This window comes from Balaenoptera musculus, chromosome 7, assembly GCF_009873245.2.
Source record: "Balaenoptera musculus isolate JJ_BM4_2016_0621 chromosome 7, mBalMus1.pri.v3, whole genome shotgun sequence".
Lineage (NCBI taxonomy): Eukaryota > Metazoa > Chordata > Mammalia > Artiodactyla > Balaenopteridae > Balaenoptera > Balaenoptera musculus.
This window is the reverse complement of record NC_045791.1, coordinates 101,180,843-101,200,902: the sequence shown is the minus strand read 5'-3', so window position 1 is coordinate 101,200,902 and position 20,060 is coordinate 101,180,843. Positions and strand designations below refer to the sequence as shown.

Below are 20,060 nucleotides of genomic sequence, written 5' to 3'. Positions count from 1 at the left end.
GCACACAGAATGACCTCCTGCTAAGTAAGCATGGCACCGGAGAATTTCACTATTATTTTTAATGGAGGGTTTTCTCATCTGCAACTGGTTACTAGCTCTATCCATCTTCCTGTCCATGTCACTATCTGCTTCTTCTCAACAATGGGCAATTGGCTTCCTGACCTTATGTGCTTGAATCATTGGAACTGAGAACATTCTCTCCACCAGCAGCTCCTGCCCGCTCCACACTCCTATAGTTTCTGTCAAGCTACTAGATTATGGAATTAATCTTGCCCAGAGGAAGGGGAGTTTGAAAGAGCCTTAGGCCAGCAGCTCATGGTGGCTGGTTCCATTATGATCCTGTTCTGTGGCTCTTATGTTCCTTTGTGAGCACAAAAGGAAAAAAACCTTCCTTTCCCTTCACCTACAGAGCCTAGACCTTTCAGTCTTGCACTTGTATCTCTGAGTCCCACTCACTTCCACCTAATCTAGGGCCCTCTAAGAGACTCAGCCAGATGAGAGGACTTAGAAAGAACAGATGTTTGCCTATTGGGACCAGATCACTAAGACGTTCCTGCACGTATATTCTTCTCTCAAATATTTTTTGACATCTTTGTAAGTGAGCCCCATTCAGCTACCCTGGCCTTGTTCTCAGAATATGTATGTATGCTTTATTGCTGTCTCTAGTTCTGTCCAACCAAGAAATACTTTTCTCACCACGCTCCATTTTCTCTTTTCCCTCTAATTTCATCACTCAAGCTCTGGGCCCAGCAGTGATTAGCACTCTTTGAAACACTGCCCTTGCTGTAACTTTGGACTATTCCCTTACTTAGAGTCAACACCCCTAGACTAAAGTCCTCTGCATGTGCCCCAGGGATCAAGACTGGAAGCTGCCTACCTTCTTCTAAGTGTGGATTTCGAAGCCTTCGTATGATGGAGAAAGACACCTCTTCCAGGTGGATGCAGCCGTGCTCCTGGACGCACTCCATGGTGAGTGGACAGGGATCCCCCCACTCAGTTGCTCCCCCTGGCATCTTTATGCAATGAACAAACTGCGGAATGGGAGAGCCCTGTGCCTGGACCTCTTCCCTTTTTCTCTTGTATGAATCCTGGCCTCCTTTAGTTGGTGCCCCCGCCTTTTTTTAACCTTCAAAAAGTTTATCTCCTGAATATCCAGATCCAAGTCTTTTAGCTCTGGCCCACTTTGTCACTAACTTAATCACAGTGGCGGATTCAGGAACAATCATAGAGCAACTGAAATAGCCATTTAGTCATGTTGGGGGTGCCAATCGGAGTTCCCAGAATCATGGATGGGAAATTTGATGCCTAAGACTAAAAGTGCAAAGATATATGTATCTATTGAAACATTGGGTCCAGTTCACATTTACTATTTCAATACCCACAAGTGACTGAGATTTCATAAAACCATAAAGGAGGTATTAATATTATTCATAACAGTACATAAGTACACTCAGAATCTAGGTTTTCTCATTGATTCAAGAGAAAACATTAAGGCAGCCTATCTGTTACAAAAAGGTCTTGGTTTATTAAAAATCCATTGTACATTTGAAGTGAATTGACCACTTTTCCTGAAAGACTGTTTAAATATAGCAATAAGAAAATGGATGCATATTAAAAAAAATTGGGTGCCAATAGCTGGTTCTGAAGCTCATTAAAACAAATGAAAGGCTTGGAATGTTTTCTTGTTTTTTTCTCTTTTTTTTTGGCAGAAATTACACATCCACATTGCAAGTTTAATGATTCTTTGTTTGTGATTAAAACTTGAGTAATATTTTTTTTCCTTTGAAGAACATAATAAATGCATGTGGCATCCATAATATTCGGTACTTCTCTGTCGTATGGTAGAATTTCTGGGTGCTTAAAAATATTAACTCCTTTGCATAATAATACTCAGGAATAATTTTTACCTTATGGCTCCCATTATATCAATGAGAAAATAAAAATAAAAGGATTGTGTCAGGTCGGTGGCAGGATCTCAATACTAATTCAGTCACACATGTAACCCAAGCCCAGGGTTACGGCCCCCTGCGGGGAACTGGGAAGACCTTATCGGATTAGTTGCCATATGGGCTCATGAAGTCGAATCATAACACCTCGCCTCCCTTCCCTGCTTCCTATCTTATGGACCTTCCGTGGGTGATATTAATTTATAAGAATCTGTATGCAATTCCAATTAAGCTTAATCTACACAGAATTAAAAACACAAATCTTGTTCCCAAAGGCAATGTAGAATGAACTATTGATGAACCACTTATCTGTTCCCTGCTTTCCAAACATACCAGTTTATTAATTCCTTAGTATGTTTTCTCCATTCCAACGCCCTCCACCCCCAACAGAAAGCAAATCCAAAAATAAGCAGTCGGTCCCTAAATCGAATAGGGGCAAAATCAAATTGAATCCCTTCCCAGGAAACCCTAACCTTTTCTGATCAATGGGCCTCATTCCTCTTTCCCACAGTCCTTGGTCAGCCTGGCAGCCAGCCTGGTTGGCTCTGGGTAGCAGGGCATTAAAGGATGACCCTGGTTGTCTGTTTCGCAAAGCTGGAGGGTTTACTCTTGGTTTTGCTCAGTTGCTTGGCCAATCAAATAGGATTCTATTTAAAATAGCATTTTTTTTTTCAACCTTGGCCTCTGAAGTCTTCCAGAATATTGGAAACCTGTTAAAGCATAAACATATGTCAGGCAGAGAGAGGGATAGTCAAAGAAATCAGGATGGCAGAGTCAAAGATGCAAATTAAAACCCAGGAAGAATCAATTAAATAGGCACCAAAGGTCTGTTTAAATGATTAAATGAGACAGAAGTTCATCTTGAGATGAATAAATTACAGGAATGTGTGAAAAAAAATGAAGGCACGAGAGACTTGTGAAGAGGAGGATGAGTGAATAGCTGTGAGAGAAGAGAGTTAATACAGGTGATGTGCACACGGTCTCAGGTTTTGGTTATTAGATTGATTAAATATGCAGAAATGTTGCCATAGCCTCTGGGTAATTGTACAAAACATGAATACAAACGGTGGGCTCGCACTGCTAGAAGAATAACAAGAGGAAAGGCTTTGCATTCCTCATGGGGCTGTGAGCACATGTCTCTTGAAACCCCACACTATTCCTCTATGTACCCAGTGCTCTGTCCTCAAGGTTCATCATGACCAACTGAGCTTTTTGGTCTCCCTCCTGCCTGGCTGAAGAGCCCTGGGTTAGGCTGCCTTGTAATAATCTCTGTCATTGTGTATGCTTCCCTAAGTGCTTTCATGTATATCACTTAATGCTTAAAACTATGTGAGAATGGCAAGCATCTCTACAGTTCCAGCTTTCTGGGGCCGCAGCCGGAAAACAGAGAAACTTAGGTAGCTGGTCACATAGAGCCAGGAGCTGCCCGAGGGCTGCCATGTGCGGTTAGGCAGGTTGTGCAGCACACAAGATTGCTGGTTAAGAGGGTGAAAAGCGGCTGTAATGCAAACCCTGTTCTCTTCACCACACTGTGCAGCTTGACACAAGCTTTTCTTCCTGGAGGTAAGGGCATTGTTTCCTAGTTGGCAAAGGAAAGGTTTAAAGACCAGCACTGGCCCTGAGATGGCCTTGGGTCTCTTGGGTCTCCCTCACTGATTTGGTCCTGCCCTAAGATAGTTCTCTTCCTTCCTCTCTTTTACCCAAGTCAGGGTCCTCCCTTCATCTCAGGCTCAACAGCCTGAAAATAGTACCATGCTCAGTAATCTAGGTCTTTTAATTGTTTCTCAGGGCTTTTTTTCCCACATAATAATCCTTTTAATTTTTTATTGGTCTTCACTGTTTCAAAGGGCTTACATTGTCTTAAAAACAACCTCATGCAGAAATGCTTATCCTCACCTCACAGAGAAACACCTCAGGGAGAATTTCTCAAGGGTGGGAGGAAAAGCCTGGATTAGAGGCGGATCAGATACCTGGTTTCCGGCTCTGTCCACTGTGGGACATTGCCTCGGGCCCAGTGGACCCTCACCAACTCCATAACAATCTTTCCTGGCTTCTTTCTAAGTAACTGTACCTATTTTTACCTCTTCCATGAATCTATTCATGGTTTCATCAGATAGGCCAATAATACCCAGCTTCTTCCGTGCTGAAATTTCATGAAATGTCCACTTAGTTTTGGCCCAAGGCAAGGACCCTGGCTTAATTCCTTTTGTTAACATTCCTATTGAATGCTGAGTTTCCATGGGATCTGTCACTCCTCCCCACTCCTCCCCACCTAAACCTCTAAAGGGGCCAATGATCCCATCTCCATGTTTCCTCCCATCAGACTGAATCGATTCAGAAATCATCTCTGGGGGCAGGAGAGAGGAATGAGTTTTATTTATGGTTATAAGTAGGATGTGGCCTGGATTCAACACCAAAATGCAGTTCTGATTATCTACCTACCCCGTCCTAGTCTGCAGAGCTGGGGGACAAAGCTTCCTACGAGGCGGGGGGACCCAGAGGAGGAAGAAAGGGCTTGCCTGAAGGGCAGGTTGTTTCCAGAAAGAGATCCCTGCGCAGCATGCATTGTCCCATCAGGCCCCCGCGGCCCCCACCCCTAAGGGAGGCTCTTGCCACCTTCCTCCTCACTTGGGACGAGAGGCTGGTTGATGGAGAGAGAAGCAGGAGCTTTTTCCTGGCTCTTTCCTTGGGAGGGCGGAGGAGGTGGCAGAAGAGCCAGTTTTATGGGCCACGGAAGGACTCTTGGCGGCAGGATGTTCTGGTCCCTAGGAATGGAAAGGGTCTTGAGGTGGCCTTAGGTGAGCCCTGTCTCAGCGCATCTCTGAGGGCTTCCTTGTCCCCCCCGTGGAGTGCACTGCCTCCTCTCCAAGACCCCTCTACTGAGAAAGACTTCTGGAGTAAAATGCAGTTTATGGAGATTGAGCAACCCTCCTAGCTGCTGTGTAATGGGAACTCCCACTGTGTGGGTGTATATGAGGAGATGCTGCTCAAAGGGCAGAGGGGAAATCTCCTCTCTCTCTCTCTTTCTTTTTTATTTTTTTGTGAGCTATTGATGATTTTGCCTGACAATTCCCTGAGAAGAATTTTCTCCTGTATGAATAGCAACATGAAGAACACACTAGTTATGAAATTATTTATGTTACTGGATTACTTGAAAACCAGGAACACTGGCCTGAGACTCAGGAGACAGACTATCATTCTGATATTGGCACTAACTACCTGTGGGGTGCTGGAAATGTCTCTTAACCACTTTGGATGTCAGTGCTGTAATCTGTATAACAAGATGGTTAGGGAATTCCCTGGCGGTCCAGTGGTTGGGACGCCGCCCTTCCATGGCAGGGGGCACGGGTTTGAAATTTACATGTATATGTATAACAGAATCACTTTGCTGTACACCTGAAACTACCACAACACTGGTAATCAGCTATACTCCAATATAAAATAAAAAGTTAAAAAAAGAAGACGGTTATATCAGCTGGATCCTTCCAGGCTCAATGTCTCCCAAGCAATGAGCTCTGAGATCTTCAGAACAGTAAGAAGCCTCCTGGCTGATGAGATATTAAACATCAACTCGCTCAACTCCACAATGATTTTTTAAAGCAGTAGGAAGGAGTCGAATTTGACACAAATGCCTGGAATATCTCTAGTTGTCACTGTCTTAGCAAGAGGCCCGACGGCTTCCTTATCTGATTTACGAGTGGAGATATTTTATTTACAAACACTGTCTAATCAGAAAAGACTCAGTACACCACAGAGAAATGTGATGGTAACAGGTTCAAAAGACTGCTGAGTAATATTTCACAGGTAAATTATCTCTACGAACACAATCTGTTGCTGCTGAGAACGGGTTATTTCTTTAAGTCTCTGGAGCATTAAAGGAGACATTGATTTCCCATAGATACAAATCAGCAGAGAGTGTGAATATACATTTTATAGGAAAATCTAGATAGGAGGAAATCAGGGAAGAATAAACGGAGTTCTTTAGTGGTGAGGATTAAGTATATGAAAGACTATATTGTTATAGATGCTCACTCCTCATTTCTGTAGGATGGTAAATGAGGGCAGCTTACAGCAAAGAAAGGATCATTTTAACTGGACAATGTCCATTTTTACAGAAATGTTCAGGTAAGGGGAAAAAGTGAGACAGCACTAAGTCAGATTCCAGGAATATATGTGGCAAAGGTTTTTTCTTTAAAGTTCAAAATTGGTATTCTGCCCCCCCCCTTATTTTTTTTCTAAGGAAATATTTTGAAAACTGAAACTTGTACTGGGAACTAGTGACCAGTCACAAGTCTTTTCTACCCTGGAAACTTGGTTGACATCCGGTTTGGATAGATTAGCTAAGTGTTATTCCTATTATAGTCTAGCCTGGTTTTTGTTTTTTGAAATTGGGTAGTTTTATTACAATTAATTCACATTAACTTCAGCTAAGAGAAAATATTACACCATCTGTCAGAATTCCCAATTTTCTTTTAAGCTTGTGGCCTTTTTGTAAGTCTTGATGGCGGTATACAGCTTGTTCTTGCTGTTGAATCCACTGAGGTTAGATTCTGTTTATTTCTGAATCTACTAAGTAGACCATCTCCAAACAATAAATATTTATCCTCTTTAAATGAAATGTGCAACTTAAAATCACAGAGAGACTCAGAAGTGAAAGTGACTTGCATAGGCTCACATAGTTGGTTCCTGATACGGGCAGGACACCTCTTCTCTTGGTTTATGGAGAAGAATTTTGGAGAAGAACTTTTGTGGTTGCCCTGATTTTGAGATAAATGGATATTTGAGTCTCTCTTTCTGTCACTTTATCTTTCTCTCTCTCTCTCTCACACACACCCCCAACTTTTAGTATATATATTATAGGCAGAAAGAAACCAAATGTATTACAATTATAGACAAGTCATACATGTCTGGGAAATTCAACTTGAAAATACAATTCATCAAAAGTAAATGGCAGTAGGGGGATATGAATGGCTTGAGGCCACTTCCAGATTACAAATGCATTGGGAAATTCCAAGCCAATTTACTATCTGTTGAGTAGAGGAGAAATTTCTGAAAGACTGAATCTAGTTTGAGATATAGATAGATAGATAGAGATACAGATAAGTATATGCATGTACAGGAACAGACACACACATACACACAGTGAATTTTAAGAAAACAACACATATACTGCTCTATTGCACTGTACATCTCCAGAGGCCACCATTCACATGAAATACAATGTGAATGGGAACCCCTACCCATGCTCCCACTCCAAATTGTATGATGTGTAGTGCTGGACATTACTCTTGAATATGTCAGAGTTGTCATCACATTAATGTTTAATTTCATCAGGCATGTTTTAAGATTCTTTTAAAACTTCTTAATCATGTATGAGTTCTTAGGTATCATTTTTTATGAGTGAACTCATTTTGCCAGAAAACTAATTGTATTTAGAAAATCAATGTAATTTGGATGAGGCCGCTGGATTTGACAAGACTTACTTCAGAGGTTGTTAATTTGTTATAAGTAGATTTAATGTAGGTGAAAACCATTCTACTTGTTGGGAAGATAAACAGTGAAACCAGGAAATTCCCCAAGAGAGCATAAGCTAAGACAATTCTCCCCTTGGTGTCTACCGTGATGTCTGGAATTCCTAATATTAGTCATTCCTTTGAGTCATGGCATTGTCTGCAGAAGGGCTCCTACAGGGCCTTGTTAAAATTATGATGTGCCTCACTCAAGTGGGGCAACATGTACCCCATTAACCATTATTGTTAATTCAACAAATAAAACATTTATTAAGAATCTTATATTTTCCTGACAGTAAGCTTTGGTTCACGTTTAATTCCACTTACTTCCGAAGAGAATTTGAATCAACCTAAAGTAACAAGCCTATACAAATAAACTTGTTCTAAAAGTGTAATGATAATTATCTGAAAAGGCAGATGATGAGAAGTGTGTATGTTTTGATGGGGTGTTTGAGGGCGTTTAATAGTTGAGGCTGCAGAGTGTTGGTCGTGGTTTACTATTCCATTAGCTAAAAGCATGATCTGCATGGGATAAATTCATTAATATGCATTTATGGTCCTTCCTCCATCTCCAGCCCCGCTGGTGCTAAACACTGTTCTCAGAGCCATTACACACTTTCCACAGCTGAGTAGAAAGTTTTGAGATGAACAAGCACCCAGTGTGTAGTCTGGTTCTTTCCTGCTTTTGCACATATTTTTCCTGTTTAGCTTCAACATGTTGATAGGTTTAAGGGATGCCATTTCTCTCTACTTTTTTTTAACACACATTTGATTGGAGAGTCAGCACTTATTTTCTCTTCGGAAGCCCTATCTCATCAATGGAAGCCCTGTGAATGAGAGCAAAATGCACAAGCAAATTCAGGAGGAGGGATTAAAGATTCAGAGTTTATATCTGAGAAGAACACATATTCAAGGGACTGCAGAATCACTCATTGAAAGACAAATATAGATTTAAGAATCAATTATTTATGTAGGGGTTTTAGTTCAAAAACCACAATTATATATTTATTTTCCTATATTCTTCATCGATGTTGCTTCTTGTGTGATTGGGATGTAAGGTTTATGTATATTCATTTAGAAGAATGAAGTGTGTGTAGAGGATATTTGTTTGCGGTGTCCAGCAACATGTGCTCTTTCCTTCTCTTTGCTGACCATCTTTTTCTACTCTGTCTATTTGATTCAGTTAAGCTGTCATTCCTGATGCCAGGAGTGGAGTCTGTGACCCAAGCTTGGCCATTCAGTGCATCAAAGCCCCTTAACCACAATGATTATTGCAGAGGCGGAAAGGAGTGAATCAGGGAATGTGCAGGAGCTCTTGGGAAGAAACATTTTCTCTTCTCTGTTGGATTGAACATGGGAGAGCATGAGCTTGGAGTTTTCAGTAGTCACCACAAGGACCCTGAAAATTAAGTCAACACAGTAGGAGGCACAGTCAAGAGATGGAGAAATTTTGACTCTAGGACTTTATTTGAGCACCTGGATCAAACCATACCTGAAACTAGAGTTCAAGTGTGGGCATTACCAGTGACAAACTCATAAGCCCCCAAAAGGTTCTGGTTAGGTCTATCAACTTCTTAAACATAAGCAAATGCTGAGGTCTTCAGACATAACTGTTATTGAATATTATCTTGTTTTTTAAAGATTTGTGAACTGTAATGAATTTAATTTTTATTCCCCCCCTTTAAAAAAAAATCACTCTTAAAGATTTCAAGTTAAATTACAAGAAAAGCTATCATTCTGAATTCCTTCAACTACATGTAGCCAGTTTTACCTTTCTAACTTTCACAGTAATTTTCACCACTTCTGTGATAAAGTTATTTGTATGCCTGTCTCATTACCATAAACAATTTTAAAATTCTTTTGAGAAAGAACAGGTCTTGTACATGTTATAACACATTCCTCTCATACTACACACCATATACATTAATTGAAGTTACTTGAAAGCATGTGTGAAGTCAGATTATGGAGGTTTTAAATTCAGGAAGTGAGCCAAAAAATTAGGTAAAGAAATTAAATGTGGAGCCAAGATTTATTGATACTCGAAATTAGCCATTTTTAATCGTTGACTACCCAGTAATGAAGGGGAAGGGACATATGCGGAACCAGAATAACAGCTAATCCTTGTATAAGATAGGCTTTGTTTCAAAACCATTCAAAAACATGTAGTTACACACAGTTATTTACTAAAAAGGTTGATTTAAAAAGGTGGCGAATTTTCTCTACTTTGTCATTTGTTTATGTGTATATCTCTTGCACTAGACTGGCAGCTCCTTAACTTATATTCATAAGGCTTGATGCTCAATTAATATTTATTGAATGAATGAGTACAGTATAGAATGAATGAAAGATTTTTTTCCTCCTATCTTCATTGCTCATTTTAAGCATTTCCTTCTATTTTTTTCCTACTGCTCTCTACCGTTTCTGCCTGACATTTGGGTGGCTCATTGTAGGGTGTGTGTGTGTGCGTGTGTGTGTGCACGCGCACTTGCATTTTTGTGTGCGTATGGCAGCAGTGGCGGTAGTTAGGGGTATTGTGAGCCTTGGATCTTTCTAGAACTCTTTAATATAAAAATATTTCTGCCTCTTGCTTCAGTTCCCTGTGTGTATATTGCATTTACATTTTATTTCAGGTCTCAGGTGAGGTATCAGGGCACAAATGGATGGCTTTGACTGTGCATATTTTGGGTGCATTGGTTGGGTGGGTGAAGAATATAGGAGATGCCTGTGTTCTTCACATTGCCACAGAACTGGCCTTGCTCACAGGGATTCTGGCTTTGTCTGTGTGAAAGGAATAGCCAGATTGTGAAACAGTTTGCCTGTTTTGGCCCCTTACGTTTTTGGATCGTTCCATAACCCAATCAATTGTGTAGGAACTGGCTCTAAATTTGCCCAAATGTAGTAAGCTGAATACATATGCACACTTAGGTACTTGCATGGCCACCCCCACTGGGCCTGGCCTGAGCATCTTGTAGACGAGTCCAGACTCCCAGTGATTCAGGACGTGCATGAACATCATGGGAGGCAGGAGAGAGTTAGGGTTAATGGCACAAGTTCTGAAGTTGGACTGTCTGGGTTCAAGCTCAGGCTCTGTCACTTACTACCGAGTGGACTTGAGTATGATATTTGCCTAATATGTGTTTCAGTTTCCTCACCTGTGAAATGGGGATAGGTCTTACCTCATTGGGGTTGTTATAAAAATTGAGTAAGATAATCCATGAAAAACGCTTAGCTTAATGCCTGCCAAATAGTAACTCTCAGGAGTTGTTGGCTATGATCCTGGCGTCATCAATACCACCATCATCACCTCCATTACTATTAGCATCAGCACCATCCATAGGACAGCTATTCGTGATAACGAGGCCAGAGGAAGGAGTGTTGAAATTTGAGGAAGGAATACGAGATTTCATGTCAGGGCAGATGATCTTTAAAAGTTGGGGACCACATGTAAATCAGGTTAGGATTAGGGTTTAAGCGCCTGTGGATGTATTTGCTTCTTCCCCTTGATGAGAAGCTGTATCAAAAGCTGGATCATGATTTGTTCACTGAAAATCCATAATAGTCCTTAGGTAATTTATTATGGGTAACTTTTTGATGGTGAGTCGTAAATATTACCTTTGTGTAAAAAGACATATGCAAGCAAAAACAGTCACAGGGATTTACAAAAGGCAAGATGGGGAAACAAGAAGATCTCTCTCTCTCGTCTATCTATCTATCTATCTATCCATCTATCTATCTATCTATCTAATAATCTATCTATCTATCCATCCATCCATCTAATATATCTACCTATCTATCACTGATCTTTATATATAAAAGCAGCTTTTTCGGGTTTCTGGTTTCTCTTTTCTCATATAAATCTTGGGGCTCTCTGTCATATCTTTATATCATAATTCCTTTCTACTCCAGAAATAACAGCAAAACAACTCTTGGAGAGAAATGTATTCCTATGTGAGCTACTGCATGAGTGTATCATATAATATGTGGTGGGTGCAGTTGTGAGGTCTGCTGGCAGAGGCAGGATTTGAAACAACTCTGGGAGAGGACCACTCCTACTGTCCCAAAGCCTGGGATGGGTGGAAGGAATGCATCAAAACAAGTTCTCTAAGTAAGCAACAAACTAGAAGCCCTTATTGCGCCTTTGTGACTCTATCAGTTTGTTTTTGAGCTGTGAGTTGTCCTTAAGTGGAAAGTATAAACTGCAGTGATTTCTGAGGACATCAGCTTCATTATTCCCATGTCCAGGCTCACGCACTTTCCCTCCTCCAGACAACAGCTTTGCCCAGCCTAATGCTGCTTGACTGTTTAGAATTCCTGACTCGTTCTTCCACATTCTTCAACCCAGAAGGTATAATAGTCTTTTATGGAAGGGCCACCTTCTATTTACCTTCTGAGAAGGAGGGAGATGAAAAAAAAATTAGGAAAAGGTGAGATACGGTGACAAAAGCACAGAAATAGCCAAGACACTGGACAGAGATAGGAGAAGCTGATCTACATATTCCACCTTTGGGCTTGAAAGGAAATAATACTTTATAAATCCACGCATGAACTGCAATTCTGCTAGGTGTTTTTTTCTCCTATGGAATATGTTCCTTTTTACAGAGCTGAAAATTACTTTGTTTTCCTCTTCTCTAGGTTTCTTTCTTACCCTTGGTTATGTTCCTTTTTAACATGTACTTCTCTTTCTCTTTTTAAAGCTTTGTTTTCCTTTGTTCTCCTTCCACAAGACCTTTCTGCTTTTCCCTTGCTTTCTTTAAATTGCATGCATGTGTGCATGTGTGTGTGTGTGTGTATATGTGTGTGTTGTGTGTCTGTATGTGCTTGTGCATGTGTCTGTTTGAATAAAAGTCTAAGGGGGAGGAAATTTAAAAATTGGGGAAACCAACTGAGTTTGGAAAAAGTTATGTTCTCTGAGGCACATTCTTTTTGCCATGTGCTTTGAGACACATATCCTGCTCAGTCGTGCAGTATACCAAAAAAGTGCAAACAGTGGAAAAAATGTCTCCCTTTCCAGCTTTCATATAAGCTACATGGGCCGAGGTCACAGCTTCTGGGATGGAGTGGTGCCTTTTCTGCTGTCTAGGTGAAAAGTCAGTCAAGAGACAGCACTTTGCACCTGGTGCTGGAGTCTGCAACAGGACGCAAAAGTTATTTTACAAGTTGCACAATGAAAGAATGTTGTTTGTGCAAGATCTGATGAGCAGAAGTGCTTATTAGGTGTACCTTGTTAAACCAGTGCCTGATTTAATCATAATGATTGTCTTTTGTGGTGGGGTTAAATTACAGAGCGTCTGCTATGTAAACAGGTAGACAATTGAAGTCCCACTGGAAAGAAAATCACCCATCTGGGCGCTCCTGGAAATATCTGATTCCTCCAAGGTAGAGAAGAATTTGAAAAATCTGACATTACAGCATGCAGGCAGCTGGGGAAAGGAGCTGCAGCTTTTACTCCAAGATACATATATTTTCGGTCTAACTTTCACTCCCGCAGGATGAAAGGCAAACCCAAACACAGCTAACTCATAATCACTTTTCCTATTCTGGAAAACCCTTAAGAACTGCTTTAAAAGTTATGGTTCTTTCGGATTTCCTTGACTTTTAAGTCTTAGGTAGAGGCTGCAATTGTAATTACTGTGCTTCTCCCTTCCAAGACCTGAAAAATTTAATGGGTACCTCAGGAGAAAAGTTTAGTTTTGTTTTAAAACTGTGCTATGTTAAAGCTTGGAAATATTATTTATTTTTCATTTCAAATCAAAAAGTCATTAAGTCATTATTTAAAAAATGTTCACTTTTTGGAGAGTAAGGTCATATACCTCAAGGTCATATGAAAATTTTTACAGTGGCAATTCCCGTGGAACTTATGAAATCTAAAATACAAGGGTTATTTTTATTCTTTGAGATTATTTTAAAAGTAATTGAAAGATTTTTTTTTCTTCTTAAAGAAAGAATACACATACAAATGCACACACACATATACACTACATTTGGGATGACTAACATGATTTACCAAATAAAATTTATCAATGATCTCTTTTTAGCAATTGTCTTTATTAATATGTGAAGTTCTGTTAGATTCTGCTGCATCATTTAGTACCTGTGAGTTGAATTACTATTTGAAATACCATTAGATATCATATAAAAGGAAGGAAAGAGGAAATAAATTCAAAATAAATACTAAATATATTCACACTCAAATGTAAATGACGCCAAGAAAAAACATTGGTGAAAAGTTTTATTTTGAAGTAGTGCTTTTGGCTCTCTATAATTTCATGCTTATAAAGCACACACATGCTGCCTAAATTGGCTCCAAAAGCCTTTTGTGTCATTGTTCATGACACACATGCCTGGTTCTGGGCCTTATTTTCTACCCAACCCCCAACATAACGTAAATTTTATAAGTGTGAAATTAAGTTAAATGATGTATGTCCTATAACTGTTAATAAGTATGCAAAAGCATGACTTAATTTTCTTGATTTTCTTATTATGCACTATTTTATTTTCTAATAAATATGTTTTGCTTAAACCACCAAAAGACAGGAGTTTGAGCAATATATGACTTTCCAAACCCTGTTATTATGCAAATAACTTTTGTTTTCTTCCCTAGGAAGTATAACTTTTGACCCATTTGAGATGAACTCTTCCATCTGAAAAACTTTGCTCTCAAAAGTGATAGGTTTTAAGATGTAAATCAAACACTAACATCTTATTAACAATTCAAAAGTAACAAAAATAAAATATCTCAACTTTCACTATACCTCTAGGTTTGAAGGCAGTCTGTATTAAATGACCAAGCTGTGCAGTGAAATTTGAGTACCATCCCAGACTGTAAGCAAAATATATTTCCCATGTCAACCTTAAGATACAACAATGTAAGATAGTCTGTCTTCTTAGAATGCCCTTCTCTGTCCTTCCAAGTTACCTACTATTCAAGGACAGATCAAGTGCTCCTCTGTGAAGCTTTCCTCACAGCTCCTGTCTGATTTCCATCACATGCAGAAGTAGATTTTCCCTCTGCCATGTTCCCAACATAACTCTTCATACATCTATTGTAGTTGTCATTGTATTATAATTATTTGTATGTGTATATTGCTAGATGGTATATTATTTGAGAGAAGTGAGCATGTATTTAGCTATATGTTCTCAAAACTGAATCCAATATCAGGCATAGAATAGATGTTTAATAAATATTTGTCACATAGAAATACATTCAGCAGGAAACTTCAAGTCCTGTCATCTGGTAATCAGTGGCTTTCAAGGTCTCTGTACAGTAATGCTCTGTAAAAGTATTTCTTTTCATCAGAACTGAGAACACACCCAAGCACAACTGACAGTTTTATGACACAGCATTTTCCTTCCCTCAGTAAGTGTGATGTACACTGATTTTTTTGTATTGTGTTGTATCATATTCCATTCCATTTCATCCAGTCCTACCCTATCCTATTCTATCCTATTCTAATTTTTAAATTTGGCTCTGATCTACTACATTGATTTCCTGAACTACTTGGTAACCCACAGTTTGAAAAACACTATTTCATCTTTGTGGCTTTTGGCACTCTATTTTTAAAATTATGGTTTCAAGGTAATCTGTCCTATTTTTAAAGGTTATCAGAGATTCAGATTATTATAGCCATTTTCTAAACACTTGTTCCACTGGAAATAATCAGTGTAGAAATAAAATGTTACTTCAAAATCTTCCTATTAGAAAATTTCTTCCAAAGCTCCTCTAGTATATTTTGTTCAAGAGATTAGCAAAATTATCTAGTTCTGATTTTACACAGTCTACTACAGTGTCCCATAAGAGGTGCTAAGGAGTGAAGTATTAAAAAGGTCATGTGTCCTGATAGTTGACTGGTAGCCATGACACATAGCATATCTGAATTCATGTAACAAGAAATCAGTTACCAAGAAAATTGCAAAAGAGTTTTCTTGAAATAACTACATGGAACACTCAAAGTTAAAGTCTAATAAGCTTGTAATTCTTGACTCCAAACCCACAGAGAAAAAAATATTGAACAAAATTATTTCCATGATCCAGGAAGTTAGTACCACAAATCAACTTACAAAAACATTTAACTACACACCACGGTCATCCCATCCTGCTGTGCTTCAGTTACAATGGGGTGACTACTCACCCGGAAACCTTCATTGGAAAATGTATAGTCAGGAGGCAGATCCTTTTCTCTGTGAAGTCAGAGAGAACTAGTCAACCTCTTGCTGATTTTCATGATCTTATCTACCATACATAGGCTATTCAAGTAAAGATGGTCCTTCTGAGTAACTCAAAGGGATCCCTTTTGGAAATGACAATGTTTTTGATGTTTTGTCATGCCTGAGCTAAATATAAGCACTGCATCTTATTATTTTTAATGTGGGGCTTTTGATAGGTAGGTAGATACCAACTTTAAAATCCAGCAGAGTCAAAAATTCTTTGACTCTCCTAACTCAGTAAAGTTTTATTCTCTAGAATTGCACCGTCCAATATGGAGGCATAAGCCACATGGGACTATGGAAATTCAATTAAAATTGAATAAAATAAAAATTCAATTATTGAGTCACAGTGGTCACGTTTAAAGTGCTCAATATCCATTTTTCCAGGAGGTTCTATTGAACAGCACAGTTCTCAATAGAGAATATCTTATTTGATTAACATCTGATTTCTTTGGTCGTTTGATTGTTGAAAAGGAAAGGTGGCAGGGGGGTTGAGATGTGATGGTAGAGACTTGTCCACACAGGAAGATATTTATTTTTGGCTGTAAGGGCCTCTTATCTTACAGTCTTTATTCCCTCTATAAGTGCGTCATTGACATGGGTCCGTTCTAGCTCCTGATTTGAGTATCTCTCCTCACTGCTTCCAGAGGTACACTTCTCAATCACAGGTCAGTGTAAGTCTATTTTTTCTTAAGAAAACTTCGAAATGCTCAGAGTAACTTTTATTCTTGTTTTGAATTCAACCTGGCACGAATCAGTAGCTCTTAACCTCTTCCTCTGTGTAGCTTTGTTCTGGTGACACCCTTAGCCACCTACCCATGCATCTTTAGTCCTTGGCTCTCACTGTTCCTTGGAGCTCCATGAAAGGTGTCCATGCCTCTTGGTTCAGTTTACATGACAGAACCTTTGTGAAAACTTCTGTGATCTCGTCAAACTCAAACTCACCCCTACGTTTTTAAGTGCTCACAGCATTTTACTTGCACCTCTACTACAGCATTTTTTTTCCCAGTTAGAGTTTTACATGTCTAACTTTCCCACTGGATTATAAGCTTTTTGATGAAAAAGAGACCCGGCATCTTTGTATCCTCCACAGCTTTCTACACATAACTGCTTAACAAGGTATATATAAAGAGAGTTAAATTTAATTTGGAGTGAGGAATAAAACAACTGGCTAACTGAATTTCAGTGAGAGTTTGCTTCAAGAAACGCTGCTGGAAGTTGGGTAGGGTTGTGAAGGATGCAGACAGGAGGAGGACTGAACTTACCGCAAGAAATCTAACCTTGGCCATGCTGAAGAGCATAACAGAATTGTGAGGCGGCACTGCAGGCTGCCAACGTTTCATAGGTCACAAAACACCACAAGGCATTCCTCCTGATGGAGATCAAGCTCAGGCAGCATGAGTCACTCTCTCCCTGAGCTCATGGGGCACTTAATCCACAGCTCTACTCTGTTCTGTGTCCTTAGGCTGGGCACGTTTTGCTGTCAATGCCACCATCTTACTCCGTCTCCCCTCCCCACCGCATGCTCTGCTCCATCCATCCTAGTTCCTAGTTTCATACATTCCATAAGGAGGTTCTCAGTAAACTGTGGCTGAATGAATCCAACTGTGAGCTAAGAAATGAGTGAAAGGTGGCCACAGGTAGAATGTAAAACATGTAAGATTGTCGAGTACAAATAGGAATGCAGAACATGTTGCCAGAGTTATTTTATTTATTTTCAAACAGCATGGGGTCTTTGGGTCATCTCCCCCATTTAACCCAGCCATATCTTGGCATGCCTGGAATTCTAAATGCTGTTTGATCAATCATCACTTTTTTTTTTTTTCCACAAAAGGGCCTGTTTTTACTAGAGATAAAACTCTCTTTCCTCATCTTCAAAAGGAAGCTCAAAATGTTTAAAAAAAATTCCCCCCTTTGACTTTTCTCTCTCTGTGTTTCCTGGGGTCAATGTGAAGTGAATTTGGAGACTCAGAGCTGGGAGTGTGAGGAACGTGGAACTCTTCCCAAGAGTGGGAGGGAAGTTCATCAAAGCACACGTGTGGTCAAGGAAGCTTAAAAATAAAGCTGATTTCTAAAGGTGAAAAAGAAAACATTCATTAAGCTTTCAATAAGCTGCTTTTTTTCTTAAGAAATTAGTTGATTTACTTACCAAAAAAAAAAAAGCTGCCAGCAGAGGAAAACGTAATCCACTCTTCCAAAAGGATCCTTTGAGTAAAAAGAACACATAAATTCTAAGAAAAGTTAGTTAGAAAGAACAGTTTATTCGCACTGGTGCCTTCTCATCACATCAGTATTTATTCCCTCCAAGTGCACTTTATTTATTCATTTTAAACCATCATAGGTGTCTACATTTTGGTCAGGACATAAAGAACTTTTCTTACCACGAAGACCCTTTTGGGACACCACATGGAGACCTCAGCTATCCTTTTAAATTCTCAGGACTCCAAAACCTAATGTCTGCAGAGACTAACAGGAGGGCTACTGCAAGAAGGCAGAAGCCTAAGTAGTTAGGATGTAGGCTTCTTACCAAGAAAATCACTGGGCTGTTCCAACACGAGCTGGTTTGCCATCAATCCATAAGATGGAGATAGGGTGTGCCAGTTTCAGACTGTGTAACTTCTATTTACTGAAACTGTAACACATATTCATTGTAAGCTACAATTATCCACAGTTTAGTCTGTTTATGAAACCATTTTGTGGTTATTTATTAAAAATAAAATTTGTGTGTGCTTGTTGAAGCTATATTTTGGCAGGCAAAAGAGGCTGGCGGAAATTTTTGAGTCAACGTCCAGGCTCCAGCCACTCTTTATGTCGTCATATAAAAACTTGTCAAATAATATTTAGTTTTTAATCTTTAGTTACGAACATAGGGTTCGTCATGAAAATATTCTGTGAGTAGGTCTCCTTGAAACAAGAACCCGGGTGTTTGGATTTCAGTAAAGGTGATAATTAAGTTTCTGGCTTCTTTAGGGGCAATCTGTCATTCCTTTCCTTCCACCGACTTCTATTACCTGTTTTTTGTCCAAGTTCCTCATGTCTTTAAAGAGCTGTTTCATAATGATTTTTAAACATATAAGCTGTTTATCTATCAGTTCTAAAATCCAAAACCAAATATATTAGCATTATTAAAAAGAAATTATCCTGCCAGTATACTCACAGCTGTCCTCTATTGGAGATCTTTTGAATGCAAATGGATTATTTATTCTTATGAAACTTTTTAGTTATTTAAATCACCAGTCTTACTTTTCTAATGCCTTCTAAGAAGGAGGTTCTTTTTAAACAGACCACAGGTGTTGGCTGCAGGAATGTATAGTTCATCTTAATGAGATGAACTTACAGATAAGCCAGAATGACAGGAGTTTGTTGACAGGAATCCTGAATGGAAAGAAAAATGTCATTAAGTAAAGGACCTTTGAATTAGAGAGAAGAAATATACTATGAACGGTTGGAATAAAGTGATTCTTTGCTTTGAATCTACTTGCAAAAAAAATCAGAGGGAGAAGAAGAAGGACTTAGTATGAAATTATTCAACAAGAAATCTTTCCTGAAAGGGAGTTTCTGAGATGTGATAAACAGGAGTTGAAAAAAGACTGCCCAATGTGCTTCTTGCTATTGCCTTAAATACCTTCGGTGTGAGCCATACTGAGATTGTTGCGTAGTTCACCTTGAAAGAATTTCTGATCCCAGATATACATTTTATATGTCAATTGTCGCCTGTCTCTCCACCCCCTTTCTCCACTAGAATTTGGCTTTGGTTCTAGTAGAAGAGCTGTTTTAAGGGTGCCCTTGTTGATAGTGATTTGATCCTGCAATTTAACATTTGTTGCCAAGTTTGCAAGTTCACTTCCATACATGTTTTATTTATTGGGCATTTTCTGTGAGAAAAGTTCTGTGCCATCTGCTAAAATGAATGTCAAGTTTTCTAACACAGAACCATTCCTGGAAGAAGCTTATAAAGTGATAAAATATATCATATATGAACGATCTGTATCCCATAGTCTATGGGAGTTTGGGTACCATTAACATGATGAAACCTTATTTTGTATCCGTCAAGTACAAGAATCCTGAGACCTGGAGGAGTTTGGTGTATTTGAAGACAGAGATTCAGCACGACTGGAGTGGGAGAGTGGCAAGACAGGGATCTGTCTGGATCAGTAGGACTCCAAAAATGCCATTGCAGGGTTTCAAGCAGGGCAGCAAAAGACTAGTGTAGATTGTGTTCCTGAGGAAGCAGTCTGAGAGAGTTGAGTAGGAAGGATGTTTATAAAAGAGTGATCTTGGGCTTAATACCTGTGGAAGTTTGGGAAAGAAGAAGGATTCGCCAGAGAAAAAAGGTGATTTGGGGTTTGAGCCCAATGACAGCCTTGGCTGACCACACAGGGAGGAGTGTTCCTCCAGA

The 20,060-nt window shown here is 39.4% G+C and overlaps 1 long non-coding RNA gene across 1 annotated transcript in view; it reads left to right on the top strand.

Annotated features, from left to right (window-relative positions):
• The first annotated feature begins 830 nt into the window (after positions 1 to 830).
• LOC118897724 overlaps positions 831 to 20,060 on the top strand; it is a 66,875-nt gene continuing 47,645 nt past the window's right edge. Inside the window, exon 1 of the long non-coding RNA XR_005020538.1 lies at positions 831 to 969. This is a non-coding gene — a long non-coding RNA (uncharacterized LOC118897724). The remainder of the gene's footprint in view (positions 970 to 20,060) is intronic.